This window comes from Kogia breviceps, chromosome 6 (genome assembly GCF_026419965.1).
Source record: "Kogia breviceps isolate mKogBre1 chromosome 6, mKogBre1 haplotype 1, whole genome shotgun sequence".
Lineage (NCBI taxonomy): Eukaryota > Metazoa > Chordata > Mammalia > Artiodactyla > Physeteridae > Kogia > Kogia breviceps.
The window spans coordinates 74,425,222-74,448,817 of NC_081315.1; the positions used below are offsets into that span (position 1 = coordinate 74,425,222).

The 23,596-nt window shown below is 34.4% G+C and overlaps 1 protein-coding gene across 3 annotated transcripts in view; it reads right to left on the bottom strand.

The window, feature by feature from the left end:
* FRYL (FRY like transcription coactivator) overlaps nt 1–23,596 on the bottom strand; it is a 246,900-nt gene that overhangs the window by 173,692 nt on the left and 49,612 nt on the right. For all 3 annotated transcript variants that reach the window (XM_059067253.2, XM_059067255.2, XM_059067252.2), the window contains exon 3: nt 9,353–9,484. The gene's annotated coding sequence lies outside the window, so the exon portion shown is untranslated. The remainder of the gene's footprint in view (nt 1–9,352; nt 9,485–23,596) is intronic.

The following is a 23,596-nucleotide window of genomic DNA, read 5'->3' on the forward strand; positions in this document are numbered from 1 at the left end:
GTCTTTGATGAACACTTAAAACATTCTTTACTCATCTCATTCCCTTCTAAAAAGAAACTGGCCTGCCATGCTATTCCTCTACCCAACATAGGGTGCATCAAACAAAAGCAAGCTATTCAGGAGATACAAAATCTAACCACTGAGAGCAACGGTTCGACAAAAATAAAACTAAAAAGATCACTTATTAAGGAAACCCAGTTAGTAATAGTTAGCATCCCCCATTCTTCACTAGTCAAATATAAATAACAGCCTTTAAAACTCAACCAGAAGACATTTGGAATTTTATATAACAAGTGCTACGTTTTGGTCTGTTCCGGCTAGTAAGCCATGCTGAACACCTCAAGAGAGGTATACCAGTATACTATTTAAATGTTTATATCCCATGGAGTCACTAACACTTTATAATGAAATGAAAATGTTATCTTAATGTGAGTCTCAACTGTTTTTGTAAAAGTCATGTGAAACAGCTATTTACTTAATCAGCTTACATAACCAGAGTGTCACAGAAATAATTATCAACTGATAATTGATAATTATCAATTATCAACTGTTTAAAGCGTAACACAGGATCTGAAAGAGATGCAGACATATTGGAATTAAAGTGTTTTCCTATTGAAATATAGCTCTTAATTAAAATGAAAGCACCAAAAACAAAAAAAAAGTATGTGTTCTTTGGTGGAACAATTAAAGTTGATAGATACACTAGTCTTTTAAAAAATATTTCATATATAAAGATTCAAAAACATCAAACACTGCAGTGAGGTGGAGCAGAAGGACAAAATGCCTGACTTTAAAACAATGGCATGGGCTTCCCTGGTGGAGCAGTGGTTATGAATCCACCTGCCAATGCAGGAGACACTGGTTTGAGCCCTGGTCTGGGAAGATCCCACATGCCACAGAGCAACTAAGCCCACGTGCCACAACCACTGAGCCTGCACTCTAGAGCCTGTGAGCCACAACTACTGAGCCTACACGCCACAGCTACTGAAGCCCGCGTGCCTAGAGCCGGTGCTCTGCAACAAGAGAAGCCACCGCAATGAGAAGCCTGTGCACCACAACGAAGAGTAGCCCCCGCTCGCCACAACTAGAGAAAGCCTGCACGCAGCAAAGAAGACCCAACACAGCCAATAAATAAATGAATAAATAAATTCATTTTAAAAAAACCAATACACTTTCTGTGGGGATGACAAATATCAGTATTAGGAAATCCAATTATCCAAAAAAAATAAATAAAAACAGGCATAAATATACCACTGAGTAGCCAAAAAACCTCAAATAATTTGGTTAAGCCTCTCTGAACTTTTAAAACTTTGTATAATGGGCTTCCCCGGTGGTGCAGTGGTTGAGAGCCCGCCTGCCAATGCAGGGGACACGGGTTCATGCCCCGGTCCGGGAAGATCCCACATGCCGCGGAGTGGCTGGTCCCGTGAGCCATGGCTGCTGAGCCTGTGCGTCCGGAGACTGTGCTCCGCAACGGGAGAGGCCACAACAGTGAGAGGCCCGCGTACCGCAAAAAAAAAAAAAAAAAAAAAAAAACCAAACTTTGTATAACAACCTATCTCACAGGGTTTTCATGACGACTTAGATAACATCTGCTCATTCAACCAATATTAATTGAGCAACTATTATGTTCTAAGCCCTGGAACACATCAGTAGACAAAGCAAAGTCCATGTTCAACTTATATTCTGAGAGGGGAAAAGGGACAGGTATGCACTAAATGGGTAGACAAATGAGACCATTTAAGTTATTTGTATATCAAAACAAGAAAACAATGCCCAGAATACATAAGGTGCTCAAATAAGGCTGACATATATTTAGTTCTGTTCAATGTCTCATTATCTTTGTTCTTGTTGAATTATAAAAATCAATTATAATATATTTACGCTCACTTATTCTTGACTCCAAACAGAATGAACAACAACAAAATTAAGGTTGATTCCATCAGAATAAAAATAACCCAGTCCTGGAGATACAGGGACTTTGCAGCTGTCACAACAGAAGCCTGTGGAAACACACTGCCTGATTCTTAGGATCTGACGCATAACTATGCCTAACATTAATTCTCCTTCAATGGTGAGACAGCCCTGAAGTATATTCTGAATCAGTGAAGGGCATTTTCTCCCCACCAACTCTTACGCCTGAAGATAAATATTAGTAGAACTGGCACAAATTATATCTATCAGTGAAATCAGTCTTTGATCACATAATTAGGACTCTACACAAAAAATATTGGATTTTTAAGCATCTTATGAATAAGATTACATCACATGAACACATGAACATTTTGATTTTTTTTTATTAAGTAAGGACAGCAAATAAATGAGTTACTTCTTTAACAAAATTGCAATATTATACAACTATATACAGTCCCTTTATTATAAATTATAACTGTTAACTAATCATTTAATCAAAAAGCTCCATTAAAGTAGGAATCAGGGGGGTGGGGGGGAAATCAATAGGTCTACTAAAGGTTTTAACTTAAATATAAAATCCATGTTTATACCCTAGACCTATGATGTAGTACCAAGTCCCTGTCTCCTAAGGTGAATTTGCTGATTATTCTGTTGTCTTTCTCACCTAAAATACAGCCCATGTACATCACCTATGATACCCAGTTTCAATTTCTTCAAAGTGCAGTGGGAAGTTGAAAGTATGTGAGGGCAAAATCCTTCCAATCTTGTATACTTCTCCGGCCTACATGTAATTTAAAAGCAAACTATTCGAGGAATTCACTTTTATAGAGTATGACCAAGGTATTCAACTTTTTTACACCGAAACAACTTTCTTTTCAGCCTCATACTTCACTGAATTATGTGATACCTAATTAAAATACATGATCACAATTACAAGTATAACTGGCATAAACAAGTTTGGTTTAAAACGCAACCAACTCTTGGTAAGCCCACACCTGAATCTGTTAGGAGAAGCAGTGGCAGGGGATTTGAACAGTGTGCAGTGTACTACAGGCATTTGTTAACATATTTTACAGAGAAATAGAGGATTTCTGGTAAATCCAGTGTGTTGTTTGCGAACTTCTATCAAACTTCTAAAACATTAGGTTACTTAATATTTAGAGAAAGTTAAAAAATGATAAACTTTATCAAAAGTGAAGAAAAATGTTCTTCAAAATATCAACCCCTGCAAATACCTCAAAATTCTATGCATATTTTTGTTAAAGAAACCATAAGCATCTATAAATATTTCTGGAGTTAAAAGTAGCAAGGTAAATTTCTATATACTGCAAACTTATCCTCTTACGAAAGTACAATTATCAATCCGTATTACAATTTTGTCTAAAATTCCTTAGAGATAATTTTTTGTAATTTTGAATTAACAATTAAAGAAGTTGGAAACAACTGATCCAAATACAAAGCTATGAGATTACATACCACTTTTTCTCTAAAAGAATACTTCCTTCTTTGCGCTACTGATATGAAATCTCTTCATACTCTTGATGTCTCCTTTCATTAAATGAGCAAACTGTAACGCCCTTTAGAAGAACCGTACCCAGTTCTTTGCATGACTTCTGGATAAACTACTGCATTATCTCTATCCCAGAACCACCAGCAAACAGGAGGTAAAATTCATTCATGCTGAGTTGCAAGTAATCAGTGTGTAGACTGGTGTGAATCATGTGGGTTTTATTCTTACATACAATATAAATTTAGTATCAAATTTTGAGATTCAAGAAAAGGACTTTATCAGTAAATTGAAATTTCAGAAACCAAATCTTTTTACAGATATTGCCAAAGAAGTCCCTTAAATTAATTTTAATAGTCATTCCCTAAAGTTGAATTTTATTTTTGAAGAGAAAATGGGACAAGAGTTATTCCACAAAAGACCTGTGGCCTCTGAAATTTCAAACAGATTCTTCAGTTGTTTCAGTTCCATGATTTTGCTTTATTTTGACTGATTTGTAAAAAGATACATAGAATAAAAAGCCCTTAATTGTTAAATTGAGTGCTATTTGCAAATTAATGTAAATTACAAAATCTCATTATTATACTTTATAACATATACGCTATGTTCAAAAATGTGTAAGACAGTCTTAAAAAAAAAAAAAAGGAGCCATATTAAACTAATGGGCATAGGACATTACATTTAAACACCAGGTCCCTTATATATGCTGTGGTACAGTGAAGAAAGCAACTAAATGATTTAAGACTGAAAGCTAAAGAGTAAATTTTTAATAACACAAATAACTGCACATATTAATACATTCATATTCTTCACTTATGCATATCTATACTGTTGAACACAAAACTAAGTACTGAATGATTTACAGATTTTAATTGAAATTAAGAGGCACTAACCCATCAGTAGTCTCACCTCCACTTTATCCACCCAAATGAGTGAAGAGTATAAAAAAACAAGACTTCTAATACCAGTATATTCTAGATATGAATATTTCTTTTTAAAACTTAAAAGTTCCTTCTCCTTTCTTCTGCATAATATTTTTAAAACAGAAATTTTAGTTTCTCCTAAGTATGACCCTATTTTTTAAACTGACAAGAAACAGTGTTAAGGAGAGTACAAAGAAATAGAGATACTGCCCTGGGGAGCTTAAATTGAGAAAATTCTGAAAAGCAACTTGGCATTGTCTATCAAAATTTTAAATGTACACAGAAATTTATACTAAGAAGCAATCATACAAAGGCATAAAGTAATACAATAAATGGATAATAAAGTAATAAAACAAATGGATATTTATTACATAATTACTTTTAATAATTAAAAATTAGTCACTCAGTGTTCATCAATAAGGACTGATTGAATAAATTATGTCATACAATGGCATGCATTTTAAAGAGAAAGAAAGATGGTTATGATGTATTAAATGAAAAAGCAAGTATCAGAACAGTTTAGATAGTAAATCTCATTTTTAAATTCTATAAGTAAAAATGTATATGTGCATATTAAATATGCATAAAAAACAGCTGTAAGAATATATATCAAACTTGCAGAGGATTTATAGAAAATCTCTTCTTTCTACTAAATATTACATTAATTTATATGAGCAGTTATATATTCCCTATAATACAAATTCATAATCATATAGAACATTTTAACATTTTTAAGTGTTTTAGTCAAAATTTTAAAGCAGGCATTTTTTTCATCATCTTCCTAAAGGATTTTCCTTTTTTTTTTTTTCCAACATTTTCTAGTTACCATATGCAAACCTGATTTTTCTCCTGACACATGAGTATCATCCTCTCAAACTTTAAAAGGCATTATATTCAACTTCGCAGAATTATATGAAATAAAGGTAGTGACACAAAATAATAATTATTATATTCGAAGATTTTTTTAAATATTTCATCCCAAATATTCTTTATCTTTAGAACAAAAGAATGGGACTTTTTTTAAGTGATTTCTGTAGTGATAGATAAAACTCAGTATCTTGTTTTTCACGTATATACCCCACCGATTGTAAAATAACACTTTTTCCAATAAGTATAATCCTTCATCATAAAAATATTTTCCAAGATTACTAAACTGTTAACTTTATTAATGGCTTAATCTTGATCTACAGCAATCAATATTTCTCCATCTAAACTCAAAGCAAAATTTTGATACTAAAAAAATTTAGGCCAACTATATATTTACTCTATTTTTAAATTCTTTTTAGTATTTAAACTTGATTTTCAAAATAAAGATTTATGCTCACTAGAATTCATACTTGTAAAAATAATTTTACTTTTCTAAAATAGTTTTTATTAAAGGATTGAAAATACATTTTTACTTTACCTAGTTGCTGATGTTGGTGTTTGTCATAATTACTGTGACCACTCTCCTCATCTACAGTCTTCTCTGATGAAAACAAACTAAGAGGTTTCAACTTCAGCAATCTTGGAGGACTTTCCTGAAAACTCTCTCTAGTGTCCAAAACCACATCTCCTGAACGAATGGGAGGAACAACTCTCTTCAAAAAGTCCATTTTAAGGTTCTTCTACATTACTGGGCCCACGAGCACACAGAAAGGTGCTTGTACCAACTTCCTTGGTGAGAAGGTAAGGTCCACTCTTTGTGTCAAAGAGCAAAGAAATGTCATGTGAACTTAGGTGGGTCGACTGCCAGCTGTTTCGAAGCTGATTTTTAGGACATTTGCTGTTCATACTGATAAGAAGTCAAACAGCTACTCACTGTGAAACTGCACTTCATATATACATGTACATGTACTATGGGTGTTAACAGCAATATCGGGACTATAAAATGTTTAGCATCCATCTAGTTTAACATTTAGACTTTGGAAACCTACACTGTGATAATGTTAGGACAAATTTACTTTGGTCTGAGGTGTGTCTTACTTTTAAATACACTGAACAACTTAAATGTGAAACACTAACTTGTATTCAAAAGATAATTCTTATCATTCTGAAAATTCACTAATAGACGGCAGGAACGTCAAGTTTTACAGGAGGTGAAAAGGAGTAATTTAAAACTAAACTGTATTATGAACATCCCAATGTACTTTTAAACACACACAAAAAAACCTCTTCATTATAATCAATCATAAGTATCAACAGTAGCAAAGGAAACCTTGGCATGAATTACTAAACAAAAATTGTTAATTTAAAATGTATGAATCTAAGAAAATAAAGTTGAACAGTTTAAAGTATAAATATTTAATAAATAAACCCAGTAATCAACCTTACACATTTCCAAATAACTGAGCATTCTACTAAATATTTTAAAATAGCAAAAGTAGCTGATCCTACTGCCTTACTACAATCCAGAAGCATGACAAAATGTGCCAGTAAAAGGTGCCTACATAAGACTTTGTGAACTTAAATTAATGTCTTTTCTCCCTTCCTTTGCCTGCCCTCTTGGTGGGGTTACGAAGTGACAAGAAAGAAATGGAAAAAAAAATAAAATAAATGGGAACAGATAAAACGTAAACATCCCTAAACTAATCAAATTGATAACTTTGAAGGATACACATTTTAATAATAAAAAAATCTGATTCACATAGTGAAACACGAACACAATCTCATTCTTCCAACACTCAATATGAAGAAAATGGTCTACATATATTAAAAGATGAAGCATAAAATTGTCTACACAGATATCAGGGAAAATTGTTATAATATAAAAACAAGGAAATTTCTGGTCTGAATTGTCGAGTTTTTAATCCTTATTCTTCTGCCACATTAATAATGAAGTCAATTATTCTCTATTTCATTCATTTAAAAGATGTTAAGTAAAAGTCCTCTACACATAAAGCATTAATATAGTATTAAGGTTCCGAGAAAATTTAGAGGATTTATTAATGCAAATCCTGTCTCATGGAATCCTACAGTAAAAAGGGGGGGAAAAAAAAAACAAGAAGTCAAGTAAAGGACTCAAACTTCTTGCCCTAAAGCAGGACTGTACCAACTAGAAAAAAACACTGACTAAAAAAGTCCTTCTCAAAAAAATAAAATAAAATTAAAAAGTTCTTCTCAGAAGTAGATTCTCTCTTAACCCTGGAGCATAAGAGGATTAAAAATTCATATCTGATCAGCCTATTCCCTACACACAGAAAAAACAAACTGGTTAGAACCATAATCCATATCCCTTAATAGCCTAGGAGTTATCACTGTATCTTACAGGGTTTTTGTTTTTTCCATCTTACCTCATTCATTTTTTTTTTTTTTTAATTTATTTGGCTGCATTGGGTCTTAGCTGCAGCACATGGGATCTCTGTTGCAGCATGCAGGATCTTTTGTTATGGTGCACAGGCTCTTCTTTGTGGCACAGGGGCTTCTCTCTAGTTGTGGCGTGAGGGCCCAGTAGTTGTGGCACACAGGCTTAGTTGCCCCACAGCATGTGGGATCTGAGTTCCCAAATCAGGGGTCGAACCCGCATCCCCTGCACTGGAAGGCGGATTCTTAACTACTGGACCACCAGGGAAGTCCCTCGTTCATTCATTTTTTTTTAAACTGAAGGATACCTGACTTACAATATTATACTAGTTTCAGGTTTACAACATAGGGATTTGATATTTTTCTAATTATGAAAAGATCACCGTAAGTCTAGTTACCACCTGTCACCATACAAAGTCGTTACAATATTACTGACTATATTCCCTATTCTGTATGTTACATCTCCATGACTTATATTTTATAACTGGAAATGTGTACCTCTTAATCTCCTTCACCTATTTCACCCATATCGCCAACACCCTCCCCTCTGGCAAGCCCCCGTTTGTTCTCTGTATCTGTGAGTCTGTTTCTGTTTTACATGTGTTCCTTTGTTTTGTTTTTGAGATTCCACATATAAATGAAATCACATGGTATTTGTCATTCTCTGCCTGACTTACCTCACTTAGCATATACCCTCTAGATCCATGGTTTTTTTTGTTTGTTTCCTCTTTACTGATACAGTCTCATATTCTTTAAAACAGGTGTCCTCAACCCCCGGGCTGCACAGCAGGAAGTGAGCAGCGGGCGAGCGAATAAAGCTTCATCTGCTGCTCCCCATCATTCCCCATCACTCGCATTACCGCCTGAACCATCCCCGCCCCCCATCTCTGAAAAACTGTCTTCCACGAAACCGGTCCCTGGTGCCAAAAAGGCTGGGGACTGTTGCTTTAAAACTTATATGTGTGGTTTTCCTCAGGTCCCACTGTAGGTCTTCCTTATCTGTGGAGCCCAGGAACACAGTAGTATGCAACACATGCTGATTATGGAGGACAAGTTACCTTCATGTTTGTTCATGATGTACAAGACAACCATGTGTGTCACTGTTAACCTCACTGTTCTAAACCACACTTTCAACTGGAAAAAGGAAGGGCAAGGATTAGGTGTTATAGGAGGAACCACAAGATTTTTCTCAGATTTCCTTCATTCAACAAATATTTGCTGAACAGCTTCTTTAATGGCCTGTGCCCAATGCAAAGGCATTAAGGATATGTCTGCATCCCCAAGAAGCTTAACTCTCACAATTACAAGATTGCCTGTCTCAGTTGGCTAAGGCTTTGTTGAGCCTACATTACACTTCAATTTCCTCTGCCCAATAACCTCCTCTCTTTGTAGGTTGTTGATCCCTAATAAACATCCCGGAAGCCAAACTCCCTTCCACCATCAGTTTTTGGAGGACCCAGCCTGAGACATACAGCAAGAGGGAAAAGCATGGCACTCCAGTATCTGTTACTAGCTGAATCTATGACAGGGAAATACCATAAAGCCTTGTTTGCATGTTGATATTTCTAAGATCTTTGGTTGATTATCACAACCTTGAACTCTTCGTATAAGAGTTACAGGACTGAGAAATTATAATAAAGGCTAGTCACTCAAAAGACAACATTTAAAAATCTTTTTAGACCTCATGGTCACTATTTAGCCTTTAGAATATTTATTATAATCTTACCGTAGAATTCAAAACAGTAATTTCTTGGTGGTAAGTTGGATCATCTAATCCTGGCTGTGGGACTCTTGAGCAGTTCTGAGAATTAAGCATTTAGGTGTTAATCATCCAAGATTCAAATAAACGGCTTCAGCTCTGAAGAAAAACAAAACATGAGATTGACACATTAGATATGTTTATAAAAAGTACATCTGTGTGTGATTCATATCTACCCTTACTTCTGAATATATTATATTGCAGTGTCACCTGGTGCTACAGTTATCTTCTTTCAATTAATGTTGCATTACATTTTTTTCTAAGTTTTTATTATGAAAAATTTCAAACTAATGCAAAATTATTAAGACTAGCATAATGAACCCACCGTTGTTAACTCACAGCAAGTCATGTTGCATTTGTATTTTCACACCCCCGCCCAACCCCAATCCCACCACTCTGCATCATTCTGAAGCAAATTCCAGGCATTATACCACTTCATCTGTAGATAATTCTGTTATGTATCTCTCTAAGACAAAGATTTGCTTTTTAAACATAAGGCAGTATCATTATCATACCTACAATAAATTCAAAATAATTTCTTTACAACATCAACTACCAATCAGTGCTCAAATTTCCCCAACTTTCTCATAAGTGTTTTTTTAAAGTCTGTTCTAATCCAGATCTAAACAAAATCCATACAGGCAATTGTTACAGTCTCTCCTAAATACCTTTTAATCTACAGTTTTTTTCCTTTCTTCTCTTTGCAGTGACAAGCCATGATGCGCTTTTTTTTTTTTTTTTTTTTTTTTTTTTTTGGCGGTAGGCGGGCCTCTCACTGTTGTGGTCTCTCCCGTTGCGGAGCACAGGCTCCGGACGCACAGGCTCAGCGGCCATGGCTCACGGGCCCAGCTGCTCCGCGGCATGTGGGATCTTCCCGGACCAGGGCACGAACCCGTGTCCCCTACATTGGCAGGCGGACTCTCAACTGCCTGCGCCACCAGGGAAGCCCCATGATGCTTTTACTAGGCTGATTGAATGAATACGTTGATACCTTAACTATTCAATAATACAAATACATCTTCATTTTATTCACTAAATTAATCAGATTTGCAAAATAGTTCATATACCCACTAGGCCTAATATTTATCCCATCTACAGACAGTGTTTAGGATGTATATTTTTCAAAGTCCTATTATAATAACTCTGAGCAGGTCATGGATTGTGAACTACTATACCTTATATGTAATAATTTGATGGCAACTAAGAATGAAACCAATGACCATAGGGAGTTACCCTTTTACCACATATAAGGCCTCACATGTAATTATGCACATTCCATGTTTTTATTACCATGAAAGGTCTGTGCATTTTTCAACAGTTAAATAGGACACATTTCTAATCTGTCATTGAAACCCTAATCAACCTCACTTTAAATCACATCTGGTTTCCTACTATTTTTTCTGTTTAATGAATTTAATCCCCAACCCAACAGAAAGAACTACTTGCTGAAATATTAACTTTGTACTTAAAACTTCTTAATCTGAAATTCCTTTAGCCAACTTAGAAAAAAATATAATGATATTTAATTTATTCAGAGGTATAATCAACTAAATCATGACTAACACCAAATCTCTGAAGCACCAAAACTGGTAAATATGAACAAAATAGTAATTTAGATGCACTTGTTCATAATCAGTTATCATTCAGACTTAATGGAATTTTTGACTGCCCCACCAAATATTTCTGAATCTATTAACAAGAAGATATCTACAATTCTGCCATAATTTTTTATCCTTTATTTTATATAAGGTTAGTGGAATTATTTCTCCCTCAAAGCAAATAAAGTTTATGTGACAAATAGCATACCATTTCTTATACAGAGTGAGGAGAGCACGGTCATGTACTGGTCTGTATTTAATGAAATTTAAACTATTTTTCACTTTGTCTTCTAGGACAAATCACGAAACCAAGTACTCCTGAAGGACAAAGCAGTTTTAGGAGTACTGCAAAAGTTGCATCTAGGATTGATTTGTACTCTACGACATCTACATCTTTCGTTTTGCTTCATTTTTGAATATCCTTCTGCTCAGACACAGCAAGGGCTAATGCCATGCTTTTGATATGTGTTTTCTCTTCTTATAACCACACTGGTCAGAGCACTGTCATTTTAAGACTTCCCAATGTTTGCCTAGAATTTTCAATACCTCTCTAGTACAGATACAGCCTTCCTATTTTCCACTTTCACTTTTGATAAAATAAACAAAGTTTTGTCTTTAGTTACCCTGGAAAATATTCGGTTTATACTTCCCTGGCTTTCTTTATAGGTTATAATCATTTTTAGCAGGGATGGGTTTTTGTTTTCGTTTTGTTTGGGTGTGGTTTGGGTTGTTGGTTTTGGGGGTTTCTTGTTTTCTTCTTTTCAGATCAATTGCACTTTCACCTTGTCTCCATATATATCATCTAACATGGAACTCATTTTTATTTTTCATTTCACTTGATTAATCTGGAGAATATTTTATCTACAAGAAGAGTAATTTTTATTACCATTTTTATACTACTGCTTTTGAGATGGTCAAGGTCAGAGAGGTTAGGTAACTGTGGTCACGGTATACACATGACCAAGCCTGTTGTTTCTTATTTTAAAAGAAAAAAGTCATATAAACAAGAGTGACTTGAGGAGGTCAGTGGGTGTTTGACAACACTGAAGACTGTACATAGTCAAACAGCACAAGCTTTAAAGGACCAAGGCTTTAAACCTTCAGCAAGACTAATGATCTAGAAGCTTCCATGTGTAATAAATAAAGAGAACAGTGGCCCAGCTCTGGGGCTTGGGAGGATTCCCAGATCAAATGAGGTCCTTCAGGGACAACCCTGCTTGCTTCAGTCTAGAAAGTAAAAGAGAAAGTTGAATGGGTGCTCAGATAACATATTAACCTCATTTCCTTTATGAAAAGAATTATGAGAATAATAAAGAACAGAAATGCCATATATCTAATGTATCCTAATTGTAGTAAGACATGTGACATAAAAGTCTCTGATATACATTGATACAGAAAATAATAATCTCAAGCAAACAGAGTAGAAATTAAGAATAAATGAATCTCAGTGATGTATAAAAACTCTCAATACGTACAGACTTGGAATACTTCATAATTTGAAGAGGAAAACAGGAAGTTATGGTGCCTAGCACAAGGTAGATTTGAGCTCAACATAATAAAAAGAATAAATTATTATATAATTCATTTTAAAAAGCTGCTTCATAAAGAAATAGAGCTCCTACTCACTGAGTTTTTAGGCAGAGATTGTTAGAAATGCTATAGAAAGGGTTACACCACTGGGTCAAAAGATTAAGCTAAATTACTTCACAGATTCCAACTTGAAACTCTAAATTTCACTTCAAAACGTATTTTGTACTTACACTTGAATAATGGAATGTGTGGTGACCTAAAGATTCAATCATATTTCAACTAAAGAAAGGAACCACATTGCAAGATATGAAATCTATAAGGGAAAATTCCTGCCCTTCTATTGAAATTATTCTGGGAATATTGGAAGGCCTCTTAAAATGATGCAATGATTTTTGAATAAATTAGAATAATCATAGCTCCTATTTGTAATGGCAAAATAAGTATGGAAAATGGAAAATGCAATGACTTTTTAAATCTGCTGAAGATTATGGAAAATGTGAAAAATCTATTCACAAACACTCAAATGCAGGCAGCAAATAATTACTCAAATTATCTTTTCTGTCTGGCTGGCAAAAGTCATTAAGATAAAGAATTTACAGTCATCCCTTTAATTAAGAAAGAAAATTAATTATTTATAAATTAACACTGGTTCCATCACACTTCGATTTTTAGAAATTCACTTTTTCTCTTATTTTAGAAATGTTATAATTTTTACAATTTTTAAAACAAACCTGCATTTTAATCTTTTGTCATTCTTTTAACCTTCTACCAAATTTCAATTTTAAGAAGTATGGAAACTTAAGATGCTGACTAATGCAATCACAGATTACACTATATCACCTGCTATAAATGCCGTATAATGGCACTGAGCTAGAATAATTGGGCTTCACTGCAAAAATCTAAACCTCTTGCTGATAAAGCAATGTTCTCTGCAGGTAAGTTTTTCAACATTTTGTTGATTTTACATTTTTAGCCACAACAGCAGTTACTGCCATACCACTTGGTTTAATGAAAACAATTAGGAAAATTTTCCATTCTCAAATTTAAGGGGAAGTTTTTATATAACCATTTCATTCACTGAATCAGATGAAAACAGCGCCAAAGTACATTTTCTAATAGACTGATGAATGAATATGTATTGTTTAGAACAATTTTCCTGTGACATTTCTACAGCATTACATTTCTATAGTATTTCTAACCCATTCTACAGCATTTCTGTTGGCACAGAAAAAACAGGAATTCGACCACAAAATTATCAGACAAATGCCCTACCTACTCATCTAGACTTAAACAAAAAGAAAATTTTCGGACAAATATAGAAACAACCAAGTAAGACATCAACCTCACTAAACCTGGAATTTTCTTCCATCCCTAATTTCTAAAACTCCATTGCTGTAACTATGCCACATATAAATTTACAAAAATCATACCTTTAACAAATATTTATAGAGCACAACCATGTGCCAAGAACCAGGGACAGAGGAGTGAACAGAACAGACAAAAGTCCCTAGCCTCACAGAGCTTACCTTCTAGTAGGAGCTTGAATTTTGAATTTGAATTTTTTTGAAGCCATCCTTTTGAGAATCTGAAAGAAGTTCTGGAGGCCTCTCCTTCCAAAATGCACATATACCTAATTTTGCAGGGTCATGAACCTTTATAATCCAATCATTAATTATGGATTAAAAACCCCTGATAAAAATCCTCCTTATGCTTATTTTCTATGTCTACCATTTATAGTTGATAGTTTCATAATTTTACTATTCATAGTGTAAAGAAGTAGTACAGTCATACCTCAGTATCCAGACGGTATTGGTTCCAGGACTCTTTGTGGAAACCAGAATCATCAGATACTCAAGTCCCTTATATAAAAGAGTGTAGTATTTGCATATAACCCACTCAAATCCTCCCATATGCTTTAAATCCTCTCTAGATTCCTTATAATACCTAATACAATGTAAATGCTATGTAAATAGTTGTAAATACAATGATAATGCTGTGGGAAGCAACAAATTCAAGTTTTGTTTTTTGGAACTTTCTGGAATTTTTTTTTTCTAAATATTTTTGATCCAAGGTTAGTTGAATCTGTGGATGTGGAAGACCAGATACAGAGGACCGACTGTACTTTTTTTTCTCCATTAAAATGCTTAAGGCATTCAAATTTCAATAAAATGTTTTCTATTTATTCCACTTGTCCCTCTCACAAATTTATAGACTGTCAGAGTACCCTTTATCAATCCTGGTTTTTCCAGAAAAAAATTGATCTTAACCTCTTTGGTAGCTTCATAGGTAAATTTTCTGACTTCATTAATTATTCTCTGGACCTTCTTAAGTTAAAATCCCCCATCCTCTGCTCAAATCTTCAGCTAAAGTCTCTGTAGAAGTCACCACAGTCCTTGGAAGAAGATATATGCTCAAGAAAAACCACAATAAAACCTTATTTAACCCTAACAGAAACCATCAGTTACCCCCAAATTTTTGTTCTTGCTTTTCACAAAAAGAGAGTGACCCCCTAGAAAAAAGCTTTCTTATTTAAAAATACAACATCTAAAACACTTTTAGGGTTATTACTGTCTCTGATCAATGACTTATGCCTTTTATACCTATAGGTTTTTAAATTATACATTGGAAATTTCTCTACCTAATTATGATCCTGAGGTCCTAAAAGATCAAACATTAAAGAAAATTCATGAAAATTTGATATGTGTATTTTAGATGTTATATAAAACAATTTACAGTAAAAAGGTTACAAGGCTAATCCAAATTTTAAGTTAATCAGAAAAATGAATAAGTAGCTGTGAAAGGTCACAGAACAAGTAAATGGTCACAATTTAATCTCCAAAGTTTGTCTTTTCTCTTTTTCTCTGTGTTTAGTCTCCAGCAAGCTTAGAGAAGCCTCACTTTTATAAGAGCAACTATGAAAGCACAAATTCCCACTGATGTTTAGATGACCTATTTCTCTCAAATTTATAGCGCCAAAACAATTTCTCTAAGTTTAAGGAAGAATGATCATTTGCTACCTGCAGTCTCATAACTTGTATCAAAAGCCTTTAAAAATGTTTATGCTCTTTGACCCAATAATTCCACTTCTAAATGCTTTTTCTAGGAAGATAATCAGAAATGCACATAGAGATTTATTCACAAAGATACCATTGTACCATTATTCCTATGAGCAAAATACTGGAGGGGAGGGGCAGAACAAAAACAAAGGACCAGTTGAAAAAAAATCATGGTATATTCACTAGATGAAATGTTATCCATCAATTAAAAATCATATTTTGGGGGCTTCCCTGGTGGCGCAGTGGTTGAAAATCTGCCTGCCAATGCAGGGCACACGGGTTTGAGCCCTGGTCTGGGAAGATCCCACATGCCGGGGCAACTAGGCCCGTGAGCCACAACTACTGAGCCTGCGCATCTGGAGCCGGTGCTCTGCAACAAGAGGCTGTGACAGTGAGAGGCCCGTGCACCGCGATGAAGAGTGGCCCCCTCTTGCACAACTAGAGAAAGCCCTCGCACAGAAACGAAGACCCAACACGGCCAAAATTAAATAAATAAATAAATTTTTAAAAAAAGAAACACCTTTAAAAAAAATCATATTTTTTAACTGATATGCTATAATATTCACCATATATCTTTAAGTAATACGTAGAAAAACAAAACAGTATTTATAGTATCTTCCTAATTATTGGAGATAAAACTACATTTAGAAGCAAACAATAAACTTAGAAGGATAGACTCTAATTGTCAAGGTATTCAATCTCTCTATGCCCATTTCCTCATCTGCAAAATAAGGATTATAAAACCTCTCAGGGCTATTATGAGAACTCACTTTTAGATGAAAAGTGCTTAAATAGTGTTTGACACATAGTAAGTACTCAAATGTTTATTATTATTTATTAACTCATATAACATATGCTGATAGACAAAATCTGCAACATTTCTTAAAAAAAATGAAGAAATTAAAAATTACTCATAATTGTAACACCAAGAGATAGCCACTATTAATTCATGTAAATATCTGGGTTAATTTCTTTCAGGTCTTTTAATATGCATTCAACATTTTATACAATTGGTATCATGTTTTACCATTTCTACTGGTTACAAAATATTGTAAAATTTTATAAATACACTATGTGCATTGCCTCCTTCCACTGGTGTTGAACATTAGGTTCAATTCTTCACTCTATAAATAATATTGCAGTGAATACCTTGATTGGCAGTCTTTGTACACATCTTTGATTCTTCCCTCAAGAAAGAGTCTAGAAACATAATTTCTATCTCAAATGGTATGAAATACACTTGGCCTTACTCCCTAGTGACCTGTATAGAATGTAGACGCATACTAAGTATTCAGAACTGCCAATTTCTCCACTTTCTCCATGGATACTTAAAAGCTATTAATTAGCTTTTTCACTGTAACTTTTCTATTGTGTTTTGCTAAAACTGCTTATCAGGTATTTCTCTTTTTCCATTTATTCTATTTAAAGGAGCTCACTTTTCCTTTATATGACTCTAACATCCCAAACACAATTTTAGTGTTCACAACTTCAGTACATTCCTCAAAAAGATTAAGATTATACTTTGTTTGTCTAGAAATAGAAGTCCTTGTCTTTCAGAAATACATCCTGAAATATTTACAGATGATGTGTTATGACAGAGGAACTGCATCAAAATAAGTGGGAATTGGGGAATGGGAATGGGTAGAGTTAACAAAGAGTTGATCAAGGTTGAAGCTGAGGAACAGGCACATGAACATTCATTCCACTATCCTCTCTGTTTAAATATTTATCATTAAATATTTAAATATTAAATTTAAATGTTAAATGTAATATTTCTCTAAAGATATAGTATAAATATCTATAAGCATGTTTATATGTTTATATTTCTATATAAATATTTAAATATTAAACATCTTTAGTCAGGGGAAATTGTTTTAAAATGAATCTTTAAGAGATAAAATTATTAAAATCTACAGAACAATTATGGTTAAACTTCTATCATAATAATTCAATTATTATTAAAAAAATAATAAGACCAAAAATATTTAAGCCAAATTCAAAAGTGAAGTAAACAACTACAGTATTTAGAATCTCTCAATTACATTTGCCAGTAATTCCCACAGATAAAAACATACTACAATGCCTTTTTCCAAACCATGGTTTCAGCATACCATGCTGATTCTCCAAAACAATATTAGTATTTATACTGTGCATTACAAGAATACAATTATGCCTCTGTATGTGCCCACATGAACATTTGATAAGTAGTTTTATTATGTACTAGTATTAAATAATCCAAATTCTCTTGGTGCTTAAATCACATCTTGGTACCAAGTTAGGCACATCATAAACAATTCTTACAGATTAACAGATCCACCAAAGTGTTTATTTGTACCCAGAGGCATGCAAGCAAGACCAGTGTAATGAAAACACCACCTTGCTGCACATCTTTATGTACTGGGGGAAAATATCACCTCTGTATATTTCTAACTGGTTAGAAAACACTTTACCTTGGAGTCAGGTCATGATGACAAGACAGCATAGCAAAAAGAATAAGTAATGTATTTGGGCTGTTCCCCAGGTTTAAAGCAAGCGTGAAATAGATTAGGGACATGTTTTCTAAACTCTTTTCACTGCAGTAAAGAAAAAAAAATGCTTTTTACATAAATGAACATGTAATACATTTTATATAACAACCCAATATATATACACCCACATGATACATTTGAAATAATATATAATACACTGTGATAGTCTCCCACCTATTTTTAAAAAGTGTTTTAGTTAAAATGATTTCTTGACTTCACAGTTTTAAATACCTGAACTAAGAAATTGGCCTGAAAAAAAAAAAAAGGCCTGTATCTCCTCCTGTTCACCAAATAAAGAAGATGAATTCCTGTCAACCCTTCACAGAAAAATGACATTAGTACTTATCTGGGAGAATAAGGAGTGGGGGACAGGAGACACTGAAGTGGGCAGGAATCAAAGGACTGCTGCTTAAACACGCACACACACACACACACAAGAGAGGAGAATCTCTTAAATCTCTTCCTGTTCTAAAATTCTGTGGTTCTAAGAGTTAGCTCTGAGATTATGAGCCCCTAAAAAGCAAGAAATTCACTTTATATCTCCCACAGTGCCTAGCAAGCCAACTTTCATAAAAATAATAATTCAACTAATAATATACAAAATAAGCATAAACATAAAGGTTTCTGTCATTTAAATGTACGTTTTCCACATTCTAGTAAATGTAAAATCAATGCTATTGTATATTATTTGCAAACTCATAAGCATAAAAGTGTTAAAATATATATGTATTGTGCAGGTATATATGTGTGTATACATATTAATATACATGTCACAAAACAAATACTATTCATGCTACTTTGCCCATAAAAGGTATAAAAACAATTCACTGTAAAATTACTCTAAAACTCAGAATCAAATTAAACTGCTAACTTTTAGTTTTAATGATACCTTTTTTTCCCTACATCCTTGAAGATATTATTCGTGAGCAAAGAAATGAGCTATGGGCCCAGTATAAAAGCAAAATAACAGTAGAGGACTAGACAATGTATAACTTTTATAACTCAACCATGATTTTTTGTATTCTAAAGTCTACCAGTTCTTGGTTCAAACAGTGTCCTCTGCTTTTGTCTTAGAAGGATAGTTTTCTCCCTGCCCCCCCCCAAAAAGAGTCAATGACACTGAAGATTTTTCCTATATACATTAACTTTCAATAAACTACAACAGCTTAATTCAAGTGAGGGGAAGATGAAAAAGGAGTCTATGTAAAAGACTTCCAATTTTAAAGCCCAATAAAACCTTTTATAAATAAGGACAATATGGTCAATCCTTATACCTTTTATAATGTTATAAAACGCCATATGATGCAAAAAAGGATACCTTTCTCACGACACCCTGAAAATTGTAACACAACTGTCACTTTCTTTCTGTAAGCTTTACCCAAATTTCCCATTTCTCTGAGGTTTTGAATTAAATTATTTGGGAAAAAAAAATTTAGAATTTTACCAAAATTAACATAACTTCTGATTTTTAAGAGGAAAATATTTACAAATATGTTTCTGTTACTTAAAAGAATAATGTATTTTAACAGGCCAATTCCAAATTTCCAGTTCTAGTTAACATTTCTTGCTTTTTCTTGGATTTCTGAATTTTGATTACTACTAACTAAAATTAAACATACCTTTAAAAAGCTACATGGAAAAGGACTTGAATTGTTCCTTGAAAGAAATAAAGGAAATCGAGAATTTGCATTGGCAGAAGAGAAAGAAATAAGAATGGAAATACAGGACACACGGTGGAATTAGCCCCTCTAGAGGTTTTTCATTAAAGAATTAGAGAGGATGTGGAACAATATAATTGGACCAGTTAATGTTGAGGAGTCTCCACAAGCCACAGGGAGACGTGCACTTAACACAGACTGAAGACCCACCCTGAGCTCCCAGAATCTGCACTAAGTGACACTAACACAGACACGACCACCACCAACCAGGAGCTTACAGACAAGCTGGAAGAGAGACACATGGGACAACCCTTTTTAGATGCTTTGAGAGAAGTTACCTAAATATGTTCAAGCTACAACGGGGTACAAGGGAGACAGTCATCAATTTACGTGGAGGGTGGGACAGGAAAGACATTGCCAACGAAGCAGTGCTCATAGCCTCCGTTGCCAGGAAGTAACTGGAGCTACAATCTACAATGACATGAATGGCTTTTTGCCTCTTTGAGGAGCTGGCTAGCTAGCTGTTGATAGAAGAGCCATTTAAGTGACATATTAAGGCTTAATAAACATGACTATTTCACCACAGGCCTCCAAGCCATGACTTCCCGTTGTGACAGGCTCCAAAGTTGGGTGCTATCACACCCCCTCTGAATTGCCCAGCCGTGCCCGGCTTTATCACCCAAAAAGTCATCCTGGGATTGCTTCCTCCCTGTGTTTATGAAAGAAAGTACTATGTGGGATGAGGTTTACACCGATTGACAATTCGTCTCATTCTAGATATTTATAAAGGAAAATAAGCAATTTATTCGGATCAACATCCTCTGTACACAAAATAACACATTTCAAAGTTAGTAACAAAACAACATTCCAAATCAGTTTGGTCACTATGGATGACCATATAGAACATGCCACAAAGCTTAATCTTTCACATTCCAGTACATCCAGTAACTCTAAAAGGACTTGCACACAAAAGTCAAAAAGCTCCACCCCACCAATAGGCTTTATTCTTCACAGTGGTTAAGTCAGTCTAAACAAATTACAAATATGGGAGGGTAGAATTCAGAATTGGTTCACTGCACCCTAAGAAATGGTGCCCTAGAAATCCAAATTAATTAAGTGACCAATAATAATAAAAATAACCACCACTAATTACTGAGGGCCTACTCTGTGTGAAAAACTAGGTTAGGTGCTTTACATATGTTACTTCATTTTAACCCAAACAAACCCATAATCTCTGTAAATGTTCAACTTTGCAGCTGTGGAAACTGACAAGACTAGTAAATTAACTGAGGAATACTGCACATCCGGATTCTTTTATATTTTAAAAGAATAAGCTGTTATACGGAGTTATATGAGATAAAGTTCTCAAATTAAAATGCAATTATGATTTCAATGTTTTTATATTGATTCTGAACCTCAGAACAAAAGCAAGAGAACTTTCAAAAAAGGATAATTAAGCATAATTAACATATAATTTATCTTAAGTATTTCATGAAGAAAGAATAATTTGCCATATCAAAAGTAAAAATAAGGAGGAAAGGGAGAAATCATATTATGGCTAATAAATCACAGAGATGCTTATTTAAAACTAAATTCAATCCTCTTCTGCTAATGTCTCACTATTAATTTAAAAGTCCAGGAACAATTTTATAAAGGAAAGTGACATTTCTCTGTCTCAGCCAGAATTCTTAAAATAATCTTTAATCTAAAATATATGTTTCTGGGCTGTCCTGATGGTCCAGTGGTTAAGACTCCACACTTCTACTGCAGTGTGTGCGGGTTCAATCCCTGGTCGGGGAACTAAGGCGGCCAAAAAATTTAAAAATAAAAATAAAAATAAATAAATAAAACGTGTTCCTAAGATGGATGCTCACAAGTACAAAATTCTGTGTCAGCAATTTCTACATTACAGGGAAAACCTGACCAAGTATGCAAGTTGCTGTGTCTGTGGTTTAACTGCAACTTCCCTCCACTTAAATCATCCTTTTTCTCCTGGGTCCCTGCATGCCTCTTTTCCTTTATTCCTGGCTCTATGTTGAGAAAATTTTTGGCCCCTGGCTCAATTTAGTGGATTCAGGGTCATTGGAATTATGCTTTTTGAATGATGACTCTGGACCACCTTCCCAAAAAACTTTAGCATTTCTAGAAACGTAACACCAGGTACAGTATAATAAATGAAAATAGACATAATTCTACTACCTTTACTAGCCCAACTTGATAGATATATCAAGCTATGTAGTGAAGGACACAAACACTGAATAGACATAAACCTTAAGGAGTTGGCAGTGTGGTGTGACTCATCCAGCTCTAGGGCCACCCCTAAACTGTCCTAGAAGGAGACTGTTCTAGAAAGTTCCAGTATGGTACAAATGGAGTTATTATAAAACAACAAAAGCTTACCTTTTAATATACCAGGCTTCTGAATTAATGTTGTGATTATATATGAAGCTGCAATATTCATGCAGGATTTAAAATGGAGAGTGCAAATTGACGAACTGAGTCATTTCTCCCACCTCATCAGGTTTTTTTCACCCTCACTTAGTTACATAAATCCTACGTTGAATGCAATATTTCACTTACAACAATTTTATCTTTCAAGCCTTTCATAAACCTGTCAAACCATGAGCTGCTTGAAACATTTTGTTTTACAGATACTTAAAAATAAAATCCTTCATCACTCTAAACTTGAAGATCACAGTACCAAATGATAATTTGATTCTTACCTATAAGCACCTGCCCTAGTTAATATTTCACAGTGATTTTTAAAAATTCATATTCCAGAAACTAAGACTTAATGTCCTAATTTAATCTGAAGCAAGCTCATTTAAAATTTCTATTAAGATATTTTTACCTTAAAATAATACAACCAAAATACTTCTCATTAGTTAACATTGCTGTAACACCCAAAATTTGAAATGTGACTTTAGGAAATTTAATTTAAAAATAGCTTTAAAAGGTTTAGTTTCTACTGCATTTCCAATGACAAAATTAAATCCCATTTAGTATGGAGACAAAATGATTATATAATCTCCCAACCCTTTTATTGCATCAATAGGTATTAGAAATCAAAAACAGTCATTTAGGGCTTCCCTCGTGGCACAGTGGTTGAGAGTCCGCCTGCCGATGCAGGGGACGCGGGTTCGTGCCCCCGTCCGGGAAGATCCCACATGCCACAGAGCGGCTGGGCCCATGAGCCATGGCCGCTGAGCCTGCGCGTCCGGAGCCTGTGCTCCGCAACAGGAGAGGCCACAACAGTAAGAGGCCTGCGTACCGCAAAAGAAACAAACTAACAAACAGTCATTTAATTCAAGAGGTGATCCAAAGAGACTTAAAAGTTAGATTAATATCTGAAAAGTACATGTAAGACAAATCTGTATAAACCCCATTTCCCTTATAAGTTCAGAGAAATGACCTCATATGAGAAGGCAATGCAATGTATGTAGCACAGTTACGCAACACAAAGCTATATTAACTTAGACAAAGTGACTTAACCTCATTTATAGGAAGAAAAGGAGAGAGGGAAGAAGGGAGGGAATAAGAGAGGAAGAGAAGAAAACCTGTTAGAATTTTAAAAGATGGAACACATAAAATCATTTTGCAAGTGTGTAGGTAGTAATGATAGGACCCTTCTCTTCACAAACAAAACATACTGGCTGGCCCCGATATACAAACAAAACCACATATGAGAATCAAGTATATTAAACTTAGTCAACAAGAAGACCACTACTTTTAACCTAGTGAGGTACCCAGTCAGAAGCTGTCTAAGTGGACAACTAGTCAGCAGGATACCTCAGGTAAAAGCAGAGGTACATTTAGATATGCTACATAGTCATGGTTTTAT